Source organism: Stegostoma tigrinum, chromosome 37 (assembly GCF_030684315.1).
Source record: "Stegostoma tigrinum isolate sSteTig4 chromosome 37, sSteTig4.hap1, whole genome shotgun sequence".
In the NCBI taxonomy this organism is placed as follows: domain Eukaryota; kingdom Metazoa; phylum Chordata; class Chondrichthyes; order Orectolobiformes; family Stegostomatidae; genus Stegostoma; species Stegostoma tigrinum.
In genome coordinates, this window is record NC_081390.1 from 24,941,366 (window position 1) to 24,960,621 (window position 19,256).

At 48.4% G+C, this 19,256-nt stretch overlaps 1 long non-coding RNA gene across 2 annotated transcripts in view; it reads left to right on the forward strand.

Annotated features, from left to right (window-relative positions):
• LOC125467610 (uncharacterized) overlaps positions 1–19,256 on the forward strand; it is a 31,691-nt gene that overhangs the window by 1,556 nt on the left and 10,879 nt on the right. For both annotated transcript variants that reach the window (XR_009443006.1, XR_007250668.2), the window contains exon 2: positions 196–402. This is a non-coding gene — a long non-coding RNA (uncharacterized LOC125467610). The remainder of the gene's footprint in view (positions 1–195; positions 403–19,256) is intronic.

Sequence of the window (19,256 nt, forward strand, 5' to 3'; positions counted from 1 at the left end):
ATACAGCCACTGCCTCTAACTCAGCCAACCTGAAGACCAGTAATGATATACCTTATTGAAAGTTAATGGGATCTTACTGTATACAGTCTGTTTGTTAGAGTCGCCTTTATATCAATGCTTCAAATCAATTTATTTTGCATCTATCATTTTGTCCTGATATGCCATAGTTTGATTTTAATTATGGTTCCTTACCAGAACTCCCGTCAAAGTCTCATTCCAAAGTAACATGTAACATTGGAACCACACGTGTGTGAAACATCAGAAGCCTAAGACCTGTACTCCAGAATGACCATTCCTTCAGCAAAACATAGTCACTGCAAGTCCATACAGGCACCAGGACTCAGTCCATGCCCAGCATACACTGAGATGCGAAGAGACCTTCTCATAGAAGTTCACAGAATGGTAAGACTATATTCATTGAATGCCTGCAATGCAGAAAGAGGCCACGCAGCCCAATCAGTCTGCATAGAGTCTGAACAGTATCCCATAAACCCACCTAGCCTACCCTATCCCTGTAAGCCTGCATTCCCCACAGCTAACACACTTATCCCTGGACACAATGGGCAATTTAGCATGGCCAACCCTCCTAACCTACACATCTTCGGACTGTAGGACGAAACCGGAGCACTCCCACACAGACACAGGGAGGATGTGCAAACTCCACACAGACGGTCACCCAAGGGTGGAGTCAAACGGGGGTCCCTGGTGCTGTGAGACCGTAGTGCTAACCGCTGAGCCATCAGTCCTACTTCACCTCAAGAGAAGGGAGCCTGTGGAAGTCTCTGCCACAAAAAGCAGTTGAGGCCAAAATATTGACAGTTTTCAAGAACAAGTTAGATGTAGGCCTTAGGGCTAAAGAAATCAAGGGGTAGGGGGAGAAAGTGGGAATAGGGGACTCAGCTGGATGATTTGCCATGATCATGTTGAACTGTGGGGGTGGATTCAGAGGGCCAAATGGCCTACATCTGCTCCTTAATTTTATGTTCCTATGCCGTGCACTCAGTGTGTCCACCTGAAACAGGTATTGGCCCCATCACTTGTGCAAATTCCAAGGCCCGTCCCCGACTCTAGTGGGACATTCAGTGAATGTGCAAAGGACAATTCTACTCAAGGGCTCTGCAGCCTAAAGAGAGCTGCCATAAGGAGACTGCATTGGAGGGGACCCCAGCCAGCAGCCAGGTTTTGAGGCATTCCTTCCCCTTGTCCAGGAGCACGAGGGGTGTGACTTGAGCAGCTCCTCAATCAATCAAAGCTTTCTGTCAGCTACATCCCACCTGAGGTCACCCCTTCCATATCTGCCTGCCTCCCTGCAACCTTCAGACCCTCCTCAGTAACCCTCCCATCCCATCCCCAGCAGCAGCCCAAATCTACCAGAGACTGGGGTACTGTCAATGGAATATTGAGTGGCCTCTTCCCATTCTGAATAAGGCTGGCAGGTAAACATGGGATGACCATTCCATTCCAGGTAGCATGTATCCCACCAAGAGAACTCCTTGTTTGGAGAACAACTCAATTTTTCATTTAAAAATTTAAAGATTTGGAAGGCACAGCTTGATAGCCTTTAAATCAAAATTAGGTCAAAGATGCAGGGAGAAAATAATCGCAGAGATGATGAGTAAAGTGTAGGAGGCTGCACTGGTTTGGTCTTTGGATGTGCAAGTACGTACTTGATGGGCTGATTGGACTTCTTGTGCATTGAACTGTTCTTTGAATCATTGACAATCTGCAATCCCAACTTCGAGGCTATAATTCCAGGCAGAATCAAGTACTATATTGCACCTACCAGTCAGAAGCCCCAATTAAATGAAATTTGCTATTGAATTTTATAAAATTGATGACTCATGTAGGTATTGTTATTTGTGAGCAAAAAACTCAGCAACCTTTTGTAAGTTTTTAAACTTTTGCAGAAGAACAGGAAAAGTGAGGAGACTGGTCATTTAATGGGAGAGATAATGGGAACTGCAGATGCTGGAGATTCCAAGATAATAAAATGTGAGGCTGGACGAACACAGCAGGCCAAGCAGCATCTCAGGAGCACAAAAGCTGACGTTTCAGGCCTAGACCCTTCATCAGAGAGGGGGATGGGGGGAGGGAACTGGAATAAATAGGGAGAGAGGGGGAGGCGGACCGAAGATGGAGAGTAAAGAAGATAGGTGGAGAGAGTGTAGGTGGGGAGGTAGGGAGGGGATAGGTCAGTCCAGGGAAGACGGACAGGTCAAGGAGGTGGGATGAGGTTAGTAGGTAGCGGGGGGTGCGGCTTGGGGTGGGCGGAAGGGATGGGTGAGAGGAAGAACCGGTTAGGGAGGCAGAGACAGGTTGGACTGGTTTTGGGATGCAGTGGGTGGGGGGGAAGAGCTGGGCTGGTTGTGTGGTGCAGTGGGGGGAGGGGACGAACTGGGCTGGTTGAGGGATGCAGTAGGGGAAGGGGAGATTTTGAAACTGGTGAAGTCCACATTGATACCATATGGCTGCAGGGTTCCCAGGCGGAATATGAGTTGCTGTTCCTGCAACCTTCGGGTGGCATCATTGTGGCAGTGCAGGAGGCCCATGATGGACATGTCATCAAGAGAATGGGAGGGGGAGTGGAAATGGTTTGCGACTGGGAGGTGCAGTTGTTTTTTGCGAACTGAGCGGAGGTGTTCTGCAAAGCGGTCCCCAAGCCTCCGCTTGGTTTCCCCAATGTAGAGGAAGTCGCACCGGGTACAGTGGATGCAGTATACCACATTGGCAGATGTGCAGGTGAACCTCTGCTTGATGTGGAATGTCATCTTGGGGCCTGGGATGGGGGTGAGGGAGGAGGTGTGGGGACAAGTGTAGCATTTCCTGCGGTTGCAGGGGAAGGTGCCGGGTGTGGTGGGGTTGGAGGGCAGTGTGGAGCGAACAAGGGAGTCACGGAGAGAGTGGTCTCTCCGGAAAGCAGACAGGGGAGGGGATGGAAAAATGTCTTGGGTGGTGGGGTCGGATTGTAAATGGCGGAAGTGTCGGAGGATAATGCGTTGTATCCGGAGGTTGGTAGGGTGGTGTGTGAGAACGAGGGGGATCCTCTTGGGGCGGTTGTGGCGGGGGCGGGGTGTGAGGGATGTGTCGCGGGAAATGCGGGAGACGCGGTCAAGGGCGTTCTCGATCACCGTGGGGGGAAAGTTGCGGTCCTTAAAGAACTTGGACATCTGGGATGTGCGGGAGTGGAATGTCTTGTCGTGGGAGCAGATGCGGCGGAGGCGGAGGAATTGGGAATAGGGGATGGAATTTTTGCAGGAGGGTGGGTGGGAGGAGGTGTATTCTAGGTAGCTGTGGGAGTCGGTGGGCTTGAAATGGACATCAGTTACAAGCTGGTTGCCTGAGATGGAGACTGAGAGGTCCAGGAAGGTGAGGGATGTGCTGGAGATGGCCCAGGTGAACTGAAGGTTGGGGTGGAAGGTGTTGGTGAAGTGGATGAACTGTTCGAGCTCCTCTGGGGAGCGAGAGGCGGCGCCGATAGTCATCAATGTACCGGAGGAAGAGGTGGGGTTTGGGGCCTGTGTAGGTGCGGAAGAGGGACTGTTCCACGTAACCTACAAAGAGGCAGGCATAGCTGGGGCCCATGCGGGTGCCTATGGCCACCCCCTTAGTCTGTAGGAAGTGGGAGGAGTCAAAAGAGAAGTTGTTGAGTGTGAGGACGAGTTCAGCTAGGCGGATGAGAGTGTCGGTGGAGGGGGACTGGTCGGGCCTGCGGGACAGGAAGAAGCGGAGGGCCTTGAGGCCATCTCCATGCGGAATGCAGGTGTACAGGGACTGGACGTCCATGGTGAATATGAGGTGTTGGGGGCCAGGGAATTGGAAGTCCTGGAGGAGGTGGAGGGCGTGGGTGGTGTCACGGACGTAGGTGGGGAGTTCCTGGACCAAAGGGGAGAAAATGGAGTCCAGATAGGTGGAGATGAGTTCGGTGGGGCAGGAGCAGGCTGAGACGATGGGTCGACCAGGGCAGGCAGGTTTGTGGATTTTGGGAAGGAGATAGAAACGGGCCGTGCGGGGTTGGGGAACAATGAGGTTGGAGGCTGTGGGTGGGAGGTCCCCTGAGGTGATGAGGTCGTGAATGGTGTTGGAGATGATGGTTTGGTGCTCGGGTGTGGGGTCATGATCGAGGAGGCGGTAGGAGGTGGTGTCGGAGAGTTGGCGTCTGGCCTCGGCGATGTAGAGGTCAGTGCGCCAAACTACCACTGCGCCACCCTTGTCTGCAGGTTTGATGGTGAGGTTGGGGTTGGAGCGGAGGGAGCGGAGGGCTGCCCGTTCTGCGGGGGAGAGGTTGGAGTGGGTGAGAGGGGTGGAGAGGTTGAGGCGGTTGATGTCTCGACGGCAGTTGGAGATGAAGAGGTCGAGGGAGGGTAGGAGGCCTGGGGGTGGTGTCCAGGAGGAGGACTTGTGTTGGAAGCGGGTGAAGGGGTCAGTGGAAGGAGGGTTAGGCTCCCGGTTGAAGAAGTAGGCGTGGAGGCGAAGACGGCGGAAAAACTGCTCTATGTCCGACCGTGACTGGTATTCGTTGATGTGTGGTTGTAGGGGGACAAAGGTGAGCCCCTTGCTAAGGACTGGCCGTTCGTCCTCAGTCAGTGGGAGGTCTGGGGGGATGGTGAAGATGCAGCAGGGCTCAGTGTGGAACAGTCCCTCTTCCGCACCTACACAGGCCCCAAACCCCACCTCTTCCTCCGGTACATTGATGACTGTATCGGCGCCGCCTCTTGCTCCCCAGAGGAGCTCGAACAGTTCATCCACTTCACCAACACCTTCCACCCCAACCTTCAGTTCACCTGGGCCATCTCCAGCACATCCCGCACCTTCCTGGACCTCTCAGTCTCCATCTCAGGCAACCAGCTTGTAACTGATGTCCATTTCAAGCCCAGCGACTCCCACAGCTACCTAGAATACACCTCCTCCCACCCACCCTCCTGCAAAAATTCCATCCCCTATTCCCAATTCCTCCGCCTCCGCCGCATCTGCTCCCACGACAAGACATTCCACTCCCGCACATCCCAGATGTCCAAGTTCTTTAAGGACCGCAACTTTCCCCCCACGGTGATCAAGAACGCCCTTGACCGCGTCTCCCGCATTTCCCGCGACACATCCCTCACACCCCGCCCCCGCCACAACCGCCCCAAGAGGATCCCCCTCGTTCTCACACACCACCCTACCAACCTCCGGATACAACGCATTATCCTCCGACACTTCCGCCATTTACAATCCGACCCCACCACCCAAGACATTTTTCCATCCCCTCCCCTGTCTGCTTTCCGGAGAGACCACTCTCTCCGTGACTCCCTTGTTCGCTCCACACTGCCCTCCAACCCCACCACACCCGGCACCTTCCCCTGCAACCGCAGGAAATGCTACACTTGTCCCCACACCTCCTCCCTCACCCCCATCCCAGGCCCCAAGATGACATTCCACATCAAGCAGAGGTTCACCTGCACATCTGCCAATGTGGTATACTGCATCCACTGTACCCGGTGCGACTTCCTCTACATTGGGGAAACCAAGCGGAGGCTTGGGGACCGCTTTGCAGAACACCTCCGCTCAGTTCGCAAAAAACAACTGCACCTCCCAGTCGCAAACCATTTCCACTCCCCCTCCCATTCTCTTGATGACATGTCCATCATGGGCCTCCTGCACTGCCACAATGATGCCACCCGAAGGTTGCAGGAACAGCAACTCATATTCCGCCTGGGAACCCTGCAGCCATATGGTATCAATGTGGACTTCACCAGTTTCAAAATCTCCCCTTCCCCTACTGCATCCCTCAACCAGCCCAGTTCGTCCCCTCCCCCCACTGCACCACACAACCAGCCCAGCTCTTCCCCCCCACCCACTGCATCCCAAAACCAGTCCAACCTGGTTCAGTCCAGTCTCTGCCTCCCTAACCGGTTCTTCCTCTCACCCATCCCTTCCTCCCACCCCAAGCCGCACCCCCCGCTACCTACTAACCTCATCCCACCTCCTTGACCTGTCCGTCTTCCCTGGACTGACCTATCCCCTCCCTACCTCCCCACCTACACTCTCTCCACTTATCTTCTTTACTCTCCATCTTCGGTCCGCCTCCCCCTCTCTCCCTATTTATTCCAGTTCCCTCCCCCCATCCCCCTCTCTGATGAAGGGTCTAGGCCCGAAACGTCAGCTTTTGTGCTCCTGAGATGCTGCTTGGCCTGCTGTGTTCGTCCAGCCTCACATTTTATTATCTTGGTCATTTAATGGGCTTTGTTTTGGTACAAATGAAAGGAATGGATTGCCTGTGAGGTCTCTTGTGAATGAGTAGACGGGACATTGTGAACATCCACTAAGTTGTGAGGTTAGTAACCAATGAATAGAAAACACAGGCAACTGTCTCAGCCACAATGAAGTGACATGTGAAAGCTTGCTGCATGATTGGAGATTATCTAGACTCTGGATACTAGAGAGCAAGACCTAAACTGTGTCCTGTATCTTAATCACCTTGCAAATGAAAGCCAAGGTCAGGCCTGCCCCTTCATGAGGTGCATCATTAAAACTAAGTGCAGTGCGATGTATCCTGAATAAGGAACTTACTACAGAGCTACTGTGAAATACTGATGGTGCTACTGAACAAGATGTGACTCAATTGTAACCCTCACCACCTACAGCAGCCTTAATTAGCAGGTAATAGATACTGCTCCTGTTACAATGACAGTCAAGCAAGTCCCTTGAGGAAATACCTTTTCTGAGCTCTTGTCTTTTGCACAGAACAGTAATCAATGCCATTTCCCCCTTTCCCAACCACAAGAATAACTCTCATGAAGGGTTCTGCTCAGGTTCAAACCACAGACGCTGAATTAATCGAGGTCAGATCTGGGTGAACGAAATCAACTTGTATGTGTCACTAGCTGCAGACAAATCACGCAGAGAGCATGGAAAGGGGAGAAGTGGGTGATAGCCAATCAGCTGCCTGTTTAACACTGCATCCCAATTCACAAGGAACTTCACATCCTGGCCTTAAAGAGACCTGGAGGACGTCTCCAAAAGGTGGGGTTTCTCTGAAAGATTTGCTTTAAGCCAGGAAGAGATGGGAGCACATGTGTTCTGGCTTCCTGGGGTCATGCACCATAAATCAAGCTCAGCTATTCCCAGTCATACCAAATGTTAATGTTGTTCAAAGTGCACCCAGTTTCCAAATTTCCCTAACCTTCAGGCCAGGGTTGATAGAAAGCACAAACAGGTTTCTGTACTCAACAATAGTTGTTATTTATTAAAAGTAATAAGACTATGGCTTTAAGGCAAACAGATGTAATCCAACGTGGAACAGTCCCTCTTCCGTACCCACACTGGCCCCAAACCCCATCTCTTCCTCCGTTACATTGATGACTGTATCGGCGCTGCCTCGTGCTCCCAAGAGGAGCTCGAACACTTCATCCGCTTCACCAAGACCTTCCACCCCAACCTTAAGTTCACCTGGGCCATCTCTGATACCTCTCTCTCCTTCCTGGACCTCTCTGTCTCCATCTTAGGCAACCACCTAGAAACCAATGTCCATTTCAAGCCCACCGACTCCCACAGCTACCTAGAATACACCTCCTCCCACCCACCCTCCTGCAAAAATTCCATCCCCTATTCCCAATTACTCCGCCTCTACCGCATCTGCTCCCAGGATGAGGCATTCCACTCTTGTACATCTCAGATGTCCTCGTTCTTCAAGGACTGCCACTTCCCCCCTGCAGTGGCTGAGAATGCCCTCAACCGTGTCTCCCGCATTTCCCCGCAACACATCCCTCACACCCTGCCCCCACAATAGCCGCCCAAAGAGAACACCCCTCGTTCTCACATACCACCCCACCAACTTCCGCATACAACGCATCATCCTCCGACACTTCCGCCATCTACAATCCGACCCCACCACCCAAGACATTTTTCCATCCCCACCCTTGTCTGCTTTCCAGAGAGACCACACTCTCCATGACTTCCTTGTCCGCTCCACACTGCCCTCCAACCCCACCACACCCGGCACCTTCCCCTGCAACCGCAGGAAGTACTACACTTGCCCCCACACCTCCTCCCTCACCCCCATCCCAGGCCTCAAGATGACTTTCCATATCAAGCAGATGTTCACCTGCACGTCCGCCAATGTGGTATACTGTACCCGGTGTGGCCTCCTCTACATTGGAGAAACCAAGCGGAGGCTTGGGGACCGCTTTGCAGAACACCTCCGCTTGGTTCATAATAAACAACTGCACCCAGTCGCGAACCATTTCCACTCCCCCTCCCATTCTTTAGATGACATGTCCATTCTGGGCCTCCTGCAGTGCCACAACGATGCCACCCGAAGGTTGCAGGAACAGCAACTCATATTCCGCTTGGGAACCCTGCAGCCCAATGGTATCAATGTGGATTTCACAAGCTTCAAAATCTCCCCTCCCCCACTGCATCCCAAAACCAGCCCAGCTCGTCCCCACCTCCCTAACCTGTTCTTCCTCTCACCTATCCCCTCGCCCCACCTCAAGACACACCTCCATTTCCTACCTACTAACCCCATCCTGCCCCCTTGACTTGTCCGTCCTCCCCGGACTGACTCATCCCCTCCCTACTTCCCCACCTATACTATCCTCTTCACCTATCTTCTTCTCCATCCATCTTCGGTTGGCCTCCCCTCTCTCCCTATTTATTTCAGAACCCTCTCCCCATTCTCCTTTTCTGATGAAGAGTCTAGGCCCGAAACATCAGCTTTCATGCCCCTAGGATGCTGCTTGGCCTGCTGTGTTCATCCAGCTCCACACTTTGTTATCTATAAACCACCAGCATATAACGTTATTAGCTAAACTGTAAATCCCCGTATAAACTTCCCCTTCACTCACACACACACACACACACACACACACACACACACACACACACACACTCATTCACTAACACACACACACTCACACACACACACTCACACACTCATTCACTAACACACACACACACACACACACACACACACACACACACACACACACACACACACACACACACACAAGCAAACAAACAAGTAGAGCAGATCGATTATTGGTGGAAATAAAGAAAAACTGGAAAATTAGTTGTGTCTTTTCTTCCCAATTCCAATGTTGTGATGATGCTCATTTGGCTAGTCATGCCCTTGGTATTCAGTTTTCCTTCCCTGGACAGTTCCATTGGTTTGTAAGAAGTACAGAGCAACTCATTCACTTGGAAAATGTCTCTGATTTGTCAATTCAAAAGTCACAGTTCACAGCAACTGCTGCAGAGAAGGCACTGCCTTTCTTCAAATTTGCACTGACTGAGATGTTCTTTTACTGTCGAGACCAGGCAGCTTCTGCCAGGTGGAACAACTGCACACTGTTCTATGCATTTCTCTCACCGTGTCTGTGCCACCTTAACTTGTTTCCTGCTCCAACCTGCTCAGTTAGCTAAGAACCAATCAGATTCACTTGCAAACAACTCCTTAGTTCCTGATCATCTGCGCATTGCAGAAACATACAGTTACAAAAAAAAAATTAGAGTTCACAATAGGTATTCAATTCCATGCTGTGACATTACACAACCTTCCCAGAGTCACAGAGTCCTAGAGCACAGGGTTAGCTCATTTTGCCCAAACAGGTCCGTGCTGACCAAAATATCCATCCGTGCTAAACCCTTTTTCCTGCCCTTGACCCATTTCCATTTAAACCTTTCCTGTCCATGTATTTGTCCGAATACATTTGAAATGTTGTTAATATACCTTCAACCACTTCCACTAGGAGCTCATTCCCTATGCATACCACCCTCTGTGTAAAAAAAAGTTGCCCCTCAGGTTCCCATGTATTTTTTACCCTCTAACCTTAAACTAATGCCCTCTAGTCCTCAATTCCCCAACCCTGGGAAAAACACTGAGCACATTCACCCTATCCATGCCTCTCATGATCCCAAATACTTCCAATAAGATCCTCCCCTCCATCTCCTATGCTCTGATGAAAAAATGTCCTAGCTTGCCCAACCTCTCCCGATAACTCAATCCCTCGAGTCCTGGCAGCATACTTGTAAATTTCTTCTGCACTCTTTCCAGTTTAATAACATCCTTCCTATAGCAAGGTGGCCAAAACTGAACACAATACTCCAAGTGCAGCTTCACCAACATCCTGTACAGCTGCAAAATAATTTCCCAACTTAAGTACTCAATGTTCTGACTGATGAAGGCCAGTGTGCCAAAAGCCTTCTTCACTGCCCTGTCCACCAGTGACTCCACTTTCAGAGAACCGTGCATTTGAACTCCAAGGTCTCTCTCTTCCACTACACTCCTTAAGGGCCTACTATTCACCGTGAAACTCCTACCTTGATTTGACTTTCCAACATGCAACACCTCACGCTTATCTACATTAAACTCCATTGGTCATTTCTCAGCCCACTTCCCCAGCTGATCAAGACCCTCCTGCAATTTCTGATAGCCTTCCTCATTGTCCACGATACCATCAATTTTAGTATCATCCGCAAACTTACTAATTATGCCTTGTACATTCTCATCCAAATCATTGGTATAGATAATAAGCAGCAATGGGCCCAGCAATGGCCCCTGAGGCACACCACCAATCACAGGCCTCTAGTCAGAAAAGCATCTTTCCAGTATTACCCTCTGTTTCCTACCGTCAAGCCATTTGTCAGCTCTCTCTGGGCTCCATGTGATATGACCTTGCAGAGCAGCTGAGCACGTAGAACCTTATCAAAGGTCAAGTTTGTTTTTTTTTAAACAAAAAAGTACTTTCTCCTTTTACCCACAGTTTTTACAGTGTAAGCACTGTCACATGGTTCTTACAATGGGACCCACCAGAAATGCTAAACCTGTTCTCTAATTTTAAGTTTGTTTTGTACCCATTCCTACTTCCAGTTCGTGACGAAAGGAAACTGCCTCACTGTGTAAACTTTTGTGGATTCATTTTAAACATCTCAAACACCTTGACCGGAAAAAGGCTGAAACTTCTCAAACCGTGGCAACATAATCTGTATAACTCTTTTGTCATTTGGCTTTAGAGCCACGCCTAAGAGTTTAGGTTCAAGACAGATTGGTCACAGAGAAGACAAAGCCAAGAACTGCCTCAGACGTAGGTTTCAGCAGAACTTCACTTATTGCACTTAACAGCTTTACACAGTAACATGAGTTATGCCAAATTTGGGGTTTACTGTTACATTGTTGAGACACCATTTTCTACCTTTGCTTCTCTCTCATTTCAACCTAGCTCCACCCATTCTGTACTATTCGTACCCATGAGAAGTAGCAATTCTACAACATCATCTTAATGTTGCTCCAGCATTCTAAATCTCTGACACAACAGATCTCAAATGTAACCGATTAAGTCCAGTATTGTTCTGAAAGCACAGAATGTGAAGGATTATGCAAAAATTGCAATGAACCTTGCAAACATTGGAAGAAAAGATCTTGTCACCACACATCCACTCCTAAGGACCAACTGTGGCCCATATACAAAATACAGGATTTTCCACTTTTTGAAGGTAACACTTCTTGGCCTATAGTCCTGCTGACTCCTGCACCAAAACTGGGTTAATAGTTTCGTCTTGAAACTGTGAGGGGTTATATTCCCTTTGGAAGTGCAATGATTCTTGGTGTTGAATGTAATGCAGGTTATAAAGGCATTGTGTCAATAGAGACATCACTATCTTCATAGCGATGCTGAAAATTTTTCACCTATCCGCAGGGACAGTTCAACTCATGTATTTATTCTGTGTTTGTGATGAAAATTATTTCCAATAAATTGTTTATAAAAATGGCTTATCATAACACCTTTGTGAAGCACACACCTTTGAAACAAACTGCTTCTAAGGAAACATAAAAATAAGGAAAATAGGAGCAGAAATAGGCAGTTAAGCTCATTGCACCCGCTTTGCTATTTGACTGAATGATGGCTGATTGTTTATCTCTGTGACTTCACCTTCTGTGATAGAGAATTCCACAGGTTTGCCATCCTCAGTGAAAAGTTTTGTCCTCATCTTGATCCAAAATACCCTGCTGCATATCCTAAGACTGTGATCCTTATTCGAGACTTTTTGGACAGGGGGTGATATCATCCCTGCATCTAGTCTGTCCAACCCAGTCAAAATTTTATATATGTCAATGAGATCCCCTCACAAGTGCATATTGTCCCTATCAATCCAATCTATCCTCCTAGCGCAAGACTGCTATCCCTGGGATCAGACACATGACAAAACAATCATTTTAAAGAGGGAATGGCCCATCTAGCCTCCCTCTTCAAGGGGTACTTTTTTAAAAATTCATTGTTTGGCAAGCATTCATTTGTACGTGGGAATAACTGGATCAATTGTGTTCCACTTTTCAAACCATTGACATGGTTTGCAGTGCTGTATAATCTGCATATTTGCAAACAAAGGACAGATTTGATGGTGATGTGCCATAATTAATGACAGTAGGGTCAGTAGAGTCTAGGGTCAATGTAATATGTCATTGTCATTCTCCAAACCAGATTACTGTCCCTAACCACATTCCAGCCTTTGGAAAAAATATATTCTGATTCTAATCAACAAAAAGGACTTTTTTAAAAACTTATGGAATGTGGACATGACTGGCCAGGCCAATATTTATTTTCTACTTGCTGAGCGTCACCCAGGTCAGGAGTCACATGTAGGCCAGACCAGATGGTAGATCTCCTGCCCTGAATGATATTAGTGAGCCAGATTGATTATTCCAACAAACTACAGTGGTCACATGGATGCCATAAGGCTAGCTTTTATAATTTGAGATTTTTTTAATTGAGTTCAAAGTTCTCCACCTCCATTGGTGGGATTCAAATCCACATCCTAGGTTATCCCAGGAGTTCTGACAAAAGATCACTGAAATGCCAACTCTATTTCTCTCTCCTAAGATGCTGCAGACCTGCTAAGTTTCTCCAATGCTTTGTTTTTGTCCCAGTACAGTTGGCAGTTAGTTCTGGATTACTATCCTAGTGAAATTACCACCAAACCACACTGTCCCTCAAACATGAAGTCACACGCCACTAGGATATAGTCCAACAGGTTTAATGGAATCATAAGCTTTGAGAGCTCTGCTCCTTAGTCAGGGATGAAGAAGGAGCACCAGAAAGCTTGTGATTTCAAATAAACCTGGTGGACTATACCCTGGTGGCGTGTGACGTCTGACTTTGTCCACCCCAGTCCAATGCCAGCACCTCCACATCAAATAATTATGGGCTTTACATGTAGCCAAGTTTTAAATTAAATACTGGCGGTGAGTTTCTCTTTAAGGGAGGTGCAGAGTGCAAAGATCACCAGGTTATAATGAGATCAATTACCATGTCATCTGTTACTCTAATATTGATTGAGGGCAATATATCAGCCTGGGCACGGACAGAATGTCCCAGATGTTCTTTAATAAGTTTTCAGGCGATCTTCCACATTCAGCTGAGAGGACATAGAGAATAGGTTGAACATCTTGTCAGGGAAATGGAACCTCGGACAGTTCAATACTCCTTCAGCACTGTCTCAGATTGGATGATATGCTCAACTACCTGGAGTTCGGCGATAACTCATGATCCTCTCACCCTACAGATATCAACAGGGAAAGGCAGTCCAAGTTGTTTTTCAATGTTCTATTTCACTACTGCACAATAGATGGGTTCTGATCCACAGCCACGTACCAAATCTAATGTGCCTGACATTTTTACTATTTTCCTGGAATTATTATCAAGGTGACAGTCTTGTTGGTTACATTGCCCTCCAGCTTGTCTCCAGTATTTATGAGTGCAGTTGTAAATTTTTAAAGCTTTTAATGCAATAAAAGTGCTTCCTTCTCAAAACCAGAAATGACATGCAGTCCTCAACCTGAAGACAGAATAATTAACATTTCTTGGTTTCTGCTAAAATTTGAACGATACTAAACACCCTTGTTAAGTTGCAACAAAAATAACTCTGGCTGGATGGTCAATTTGCTCATCCAGGATAAGTGATAGCTCCAAAGCAAAACTGACAAATTAACACTAGAAGGGGAAAATGAATTCTTTTTATTTTTAACCATCGCAATGAAATGTAACTCTGAACATCTGCGTGGCATTCACATTATTTAAGTATAGAAATCGTTGAACGTAACATTCAAACAGAAATACCACCACCTGGTGTTAACCGAGAAACATGACAGTACTCAATCCACATTCCTAGTCAAAAAAAACTTACAATTATAACAACCTGAACTTACAGAATACCTTTAGCATAAAAAGCAGAAAGTTCCAGTGTATCTCAGACAGGCATGGTACATAACACTGAGCTAGTAGGTGGAGATATTAAAGCAGGTGTCCAAAAGTAGGTAGGTAGGTTTTAAGGAACATGCTAAACAGAGAGGGAGGCAGACAGAGTTTGAGAGAGAGAATTACTGAGGGCCAAATGGCTTCCAATGGCAATGAGAAGGCAGTAAGGAATGCACCAAAGGTCAGATCTTGTGGAGCGCAAAGATCTCGGAGAGTACAAGGCTGTGGAGGAATTTTGACAAAAGGACGGAAATTGTAAACTAGAGTTGAAGGTGGACCATTGGTAAACAAAGAAGAGATGGGGGTTGAATATTTTCAGAAGTGGTGGAGATGAGGTGAGTTAACAATCTGACAGGGTAGTGACGTTAAAATGGTTTTGATCTTCATACTATTCGTTGCAAAGTATTGTGAAATGATAGAAGAAATCATTGATAAAATAGTTCGACAAGCCTCAATGTGAACAATGCCCATCACCACGTTTGCACTGGGCATTAGTGCCACAGAGTGTGAGTTATGTTTGGACTCCCATGATCTGATAGAGGAAGCACCCAGCAGACATAACAGTCCGAAAAGGACGTAAAGTCGGAGTTCTGGTATCCAGTCAACAATTCTGGCTGGAGCCAAGATCAAACTGTTAACAGGAGACCAGAAGTAAGAATTCAACTGCTGTTTTATTGTACTGGGATAATTTATTGGGTAGCTTATTAATAAATAATATACTGCATGAAATAAATTTATATTCAAATGTTTATATAAAAATAGTCATGTTTAATGTATTATGCCTCAGTGTCAATATATTTTTAAGAGACATGCTCATATTGTCATTGTATAATGGCATACTACCTGAGGCAATAAAAGATTTCATACTCCATCTTACCTTGGATTACTTGAAGCATGGCACACTGGGGCAGCACTGTGGCTCAATGGTCAGCATTGACACCTCACAGTGCCAGGGACTCGGGCTCGATTCCACCCTTGGGCGACTGTCAGTGTGGAGTTTGCACGTTCTCCGTGTCTGCGTGGGCTTTCCCCCACTGCCCAAAGGTGTGCAGGTTAAGTGGCTTGCCATGCTAAACTGCCCATGGTGTCCAGGGATGAGCCGGTTAGATGGATTAGCCATGCAGAAGGCAGGAGTAGGGTAAGGGGAGCAGTCTGGGTGGGACAAGATTTGGAGGTGCAGTGTTGACTTGATGGGCCAAATGACTGCCTCACTCAATGTAGGGATTCTGCTGGAAGCATGCTCCCATATTGTAATGGGAATAGTTTAATGTTAACCCAGACACTCAAGGACCTCTGCAATGTAATGATTGTGCTTAATAGTTAGTTGTAAATGTCTGTTAAATTCTTCAGTCCATGATATAGTTACTTATGGTAGGCGACACAATACAAGCTGTACTGCATCAGGTCAGACACACTGTTGTCGCCAAATTGACCCCAATGCCTTCAAAGTCAGTGACGCAATGTCCCATGCAGCAGCATCTCACAGTAAACACTGAGTATGTGGCAGTGCGAAGAAAGATCCATTAACCTTTGTCTTGCCAGTTTTCTTCAGATTCCTTTGTACGAGTCCAGAAAGAGATTGCACAGCACCCCGAAACATGAAATATTCAAGAAGAACTTTCCCTTCATATGTACAACCATGCGTAATCATTTTGCAAAAGCACTTTAATCAAATCTACTGAATGGAAAATAATCATGGCCATAAGATTTGTGCGAGTTTTATTCACATCCTGCACAGCTTTGCGTAAAAGTGTCAAAACTGCTGAAAGGACAAGTGGAAATACTAGGCGAGACAATTTCTAAATGGGACGGTCTCCTCTCGACGTTATTTTCAGCCGAAGAGGTGATTGCGGTCGAGTGCCTCGCTGAGTTAGAAGTCTCGACAGCAAGAATGTGCATTCTGTCCCCATTCCAATTCCACTACAAGCTTTGAAGTTTAATCCGCAAACTTTCTGCTTGCAGAGTCAGTTGAAATGTTGCCTGAAACCACGTCCAGGCACCTGAAATTCTGATTAATGAGCTGCATCATGCTGCCGGAGACGCATAAATGAGTCGCCTTACCCCCGGGTCAATGTGGTTTCGTTCTCTTGGGAACAGTAATAGGTGTATTTGCATGCTGTACCATTACAAATCCACAGCACAATGTTCAGCAAATCAAATACGTTAACATACTAACACACACAGTAATGTTTACATTTCAAAACCCTTATATCTATTGCCATCTCTCCGTTATGTCCAGTCTTATTCACTCCCCGTAACAGGGTCGGTTATCTGTGTTAGTCAATAGCTCCGTTTGGGGAGTTTGGAGTAACTTGACCATTTATTGCAGTCGGTGTGTCTGGCTGCCTGTGTAAAATCCGCAGAGGAGCCCTGGTTACCTGTGAATTTCAAGGACTTGCTAAATTCAGTGCGGGATGTAGGGCGAATCCATCAGTCATCATCTGACCAAATAGGGGAGCAGGCTCCAGCCAACTCTGCTCCTAATGCCTGACTGAAAACAAAGGAATGTTGGCGATCACAACAGGCCACTCAGCATCCAAGGAGAGAACGCAAGCTAATGTTTCGAGTCTAGATGACTCTTCATCAGAGCTGCTCCTAATTCCTCTTCTTGTGGTTGTACGTAACTTCACTCCGACTCTGTTCTGAATGTTTGGTTGTTCAGCTAACCATTGGCAACAGCCTTATGGGGAACATGAGACATGTACGCTTTGTCTAGTGTTTACAATGTTTGACAGAAACAAAAGCTTGCATTTATATAGCACCTTTCACAACTTCAAAACACTTCACAGTCAATAAGTTTCTTCTGAAGTGCAGTCATTACTGTAATGTAGGAAACACAACATCGAACATTCACATCTCCTGCAGGAGCACTGTGATAGTGACGGATACCCCATGTTGATTGAGAGACAAATATTGGTCAATGCACCAGGAAGGCTCCTTGTCTGAAAAACAGTCACTGCGGGATTTATAGTATCAGAGATAATGGGAACTGCAGATGCTGGAGATTCCAAGATAATAAAATGTGAGGCTGGATGAACACAGCAGGCCAAGCGGCATCCCAGGAGCACAAAAGCTGACGTTTCGGGCCTAGACCCTTCATCAGAGAGGGGGATGGGGGGAGGGAACTGGAATAAATAGGGAGAGAGGGGGAGGCGGACCGAAGATGGAGAGCAAAGAAGATAGGTGGAGAGGGTGTAGGTGGGGAGGTAGGGAGGGGATAGGTCAGTCCAGGGAAGACGGACAGGTCAAGGAGGTGGGATGAGATTAGTAGGTAGCTGGGGGTGCGGCTTGGGGTGGGAGGAAGGGATGGGTGAGAGGAAGAACCGGTTAGGGAGGCAGAGACAGGTTGGACTGGTTTTGGGATGCAGTGGGTGGGGGGGAAGAGCTGGGCTGGTTGTGTGGTGCAGTGGGGGGAGGGGATGAACTGGGCTGGTTTAGGGATGCAGTGGGGGAAGGGGAGATTTTGAAACTGGTGAAGTCCACATTGATACCATATGGCTGCAGGGTTCCCAGGCGGAATATGAGTTGCTGTTCCTGCAACCTTCGGGTGGCATCATTGTGGCAGTGCAGGAGGCCCATGATGGACATGTCATCAAGAGAATGGGAGGGGGAGTGGAAATGGTTTGCGACTGGGAGGTGCAGTTGTTTGTTGCGAACTGAGCGGAGGTGTTCTGCAAAGCGGTCCCCAAGCCTCCGCTTGGTTTCCCCAATGTAGAGAAAGCCGCACCGGGTACAGTGGATGCAGTATACCACATTGGCAGATGTGCAGGTGAACCTCTGCTTAATGTGGAATGTCATCTTGGGGCCTGGGATGGGGGTGAGGGAGGAGGTGTGGGGACAAGTGTAGCATTTCCTGCGGTTGCAGGGGAAGGTGCCGGGTGTGGTGGGGTTGGAGGGCAGTGTGGAGCGAACAAGGGAGTCACGGAGAGAGTGGTCTCTCCGGAAAGCAGACAGGGGTGGGGATGGAAAAATGTCTTGGGTGGTGGGGTCGGATTGTAAATGGCGGAAGTGTCGGAGGATAATACGTTGTATCCGGAGGTTGGTAGGGTGGTGTGTGAGAACAAGGGGGATCCTCTTGGGGCGGTTGTGGCGGGGGCGGGGTGTGAGGGATGTGCATCCCTCACACCCCGCCCCCGCCACAACCGCCCCAAGAGGATCCCCCTCGTTCTCACACACCACCCTACCAACCTCCGGATACAACGCATTATCCTCCGACACTTCCGCCATTTACAATCCGACCCCACCACCCAAGACATTTTTCCATCCCCACCCCTGTCTGCTTTCCGGAGAGACCACTCTCTCCGTGACTCCCTTGTTCGCTCCACACTGCCCTCCAACCCCACCACACCCGGCACCTTCCCCTGCAACCGCAGGAAATGCTACACTTGTCCCCACACCTCCTCCCTCACCCCCATCCCAGGCCCCAAGATGACATTCCACATTAAGCAGAGGTTCACCTGCACATCTGCCAATGTGGTATACTGCATCCACTGTACCCGGTGCGGCTTTCTCTACATTGGGGAAACCAAGCGGAGGCTTGGGGACCGCTTTGCAGAACACCTCCGCTCAGTTCGCAACAAACAACTGCACCTCCCAGTCGCAAACCATTTCCACTCCCCCTCCCATTCTCTTGATGACATGTCCATCATGGGCCTCCTGCACTGCCACAATGATGCCACCCGAAGGTTGCAGGAACAGCAAATCATATTCCGCCTGGGAACCCTGCAGCCATATGGTATCAATGTGGACTTCACCAGTTTCAAAATCTCCCCTTCCCCCACTGCATCCCTAAACCAGCCCAGTTCATCCCCTCCCCCCACTGCACCACACAACCAGCCCAGCTCTTCCCCCCCACCCACTGCATCCCAAAACCAGTCCAACCTGTCTCTGCCTCCCTAACCGGTTCTTCCTCTCACCCATCCCTTCCTCCCACCCCAAGCCGCACCCCCAGCTACCTACTAATCTCATCCCACCTCCTTGACCTGTCCGTCTTCCCTGGACTGACCTATCCCCTCCCTACCTCCC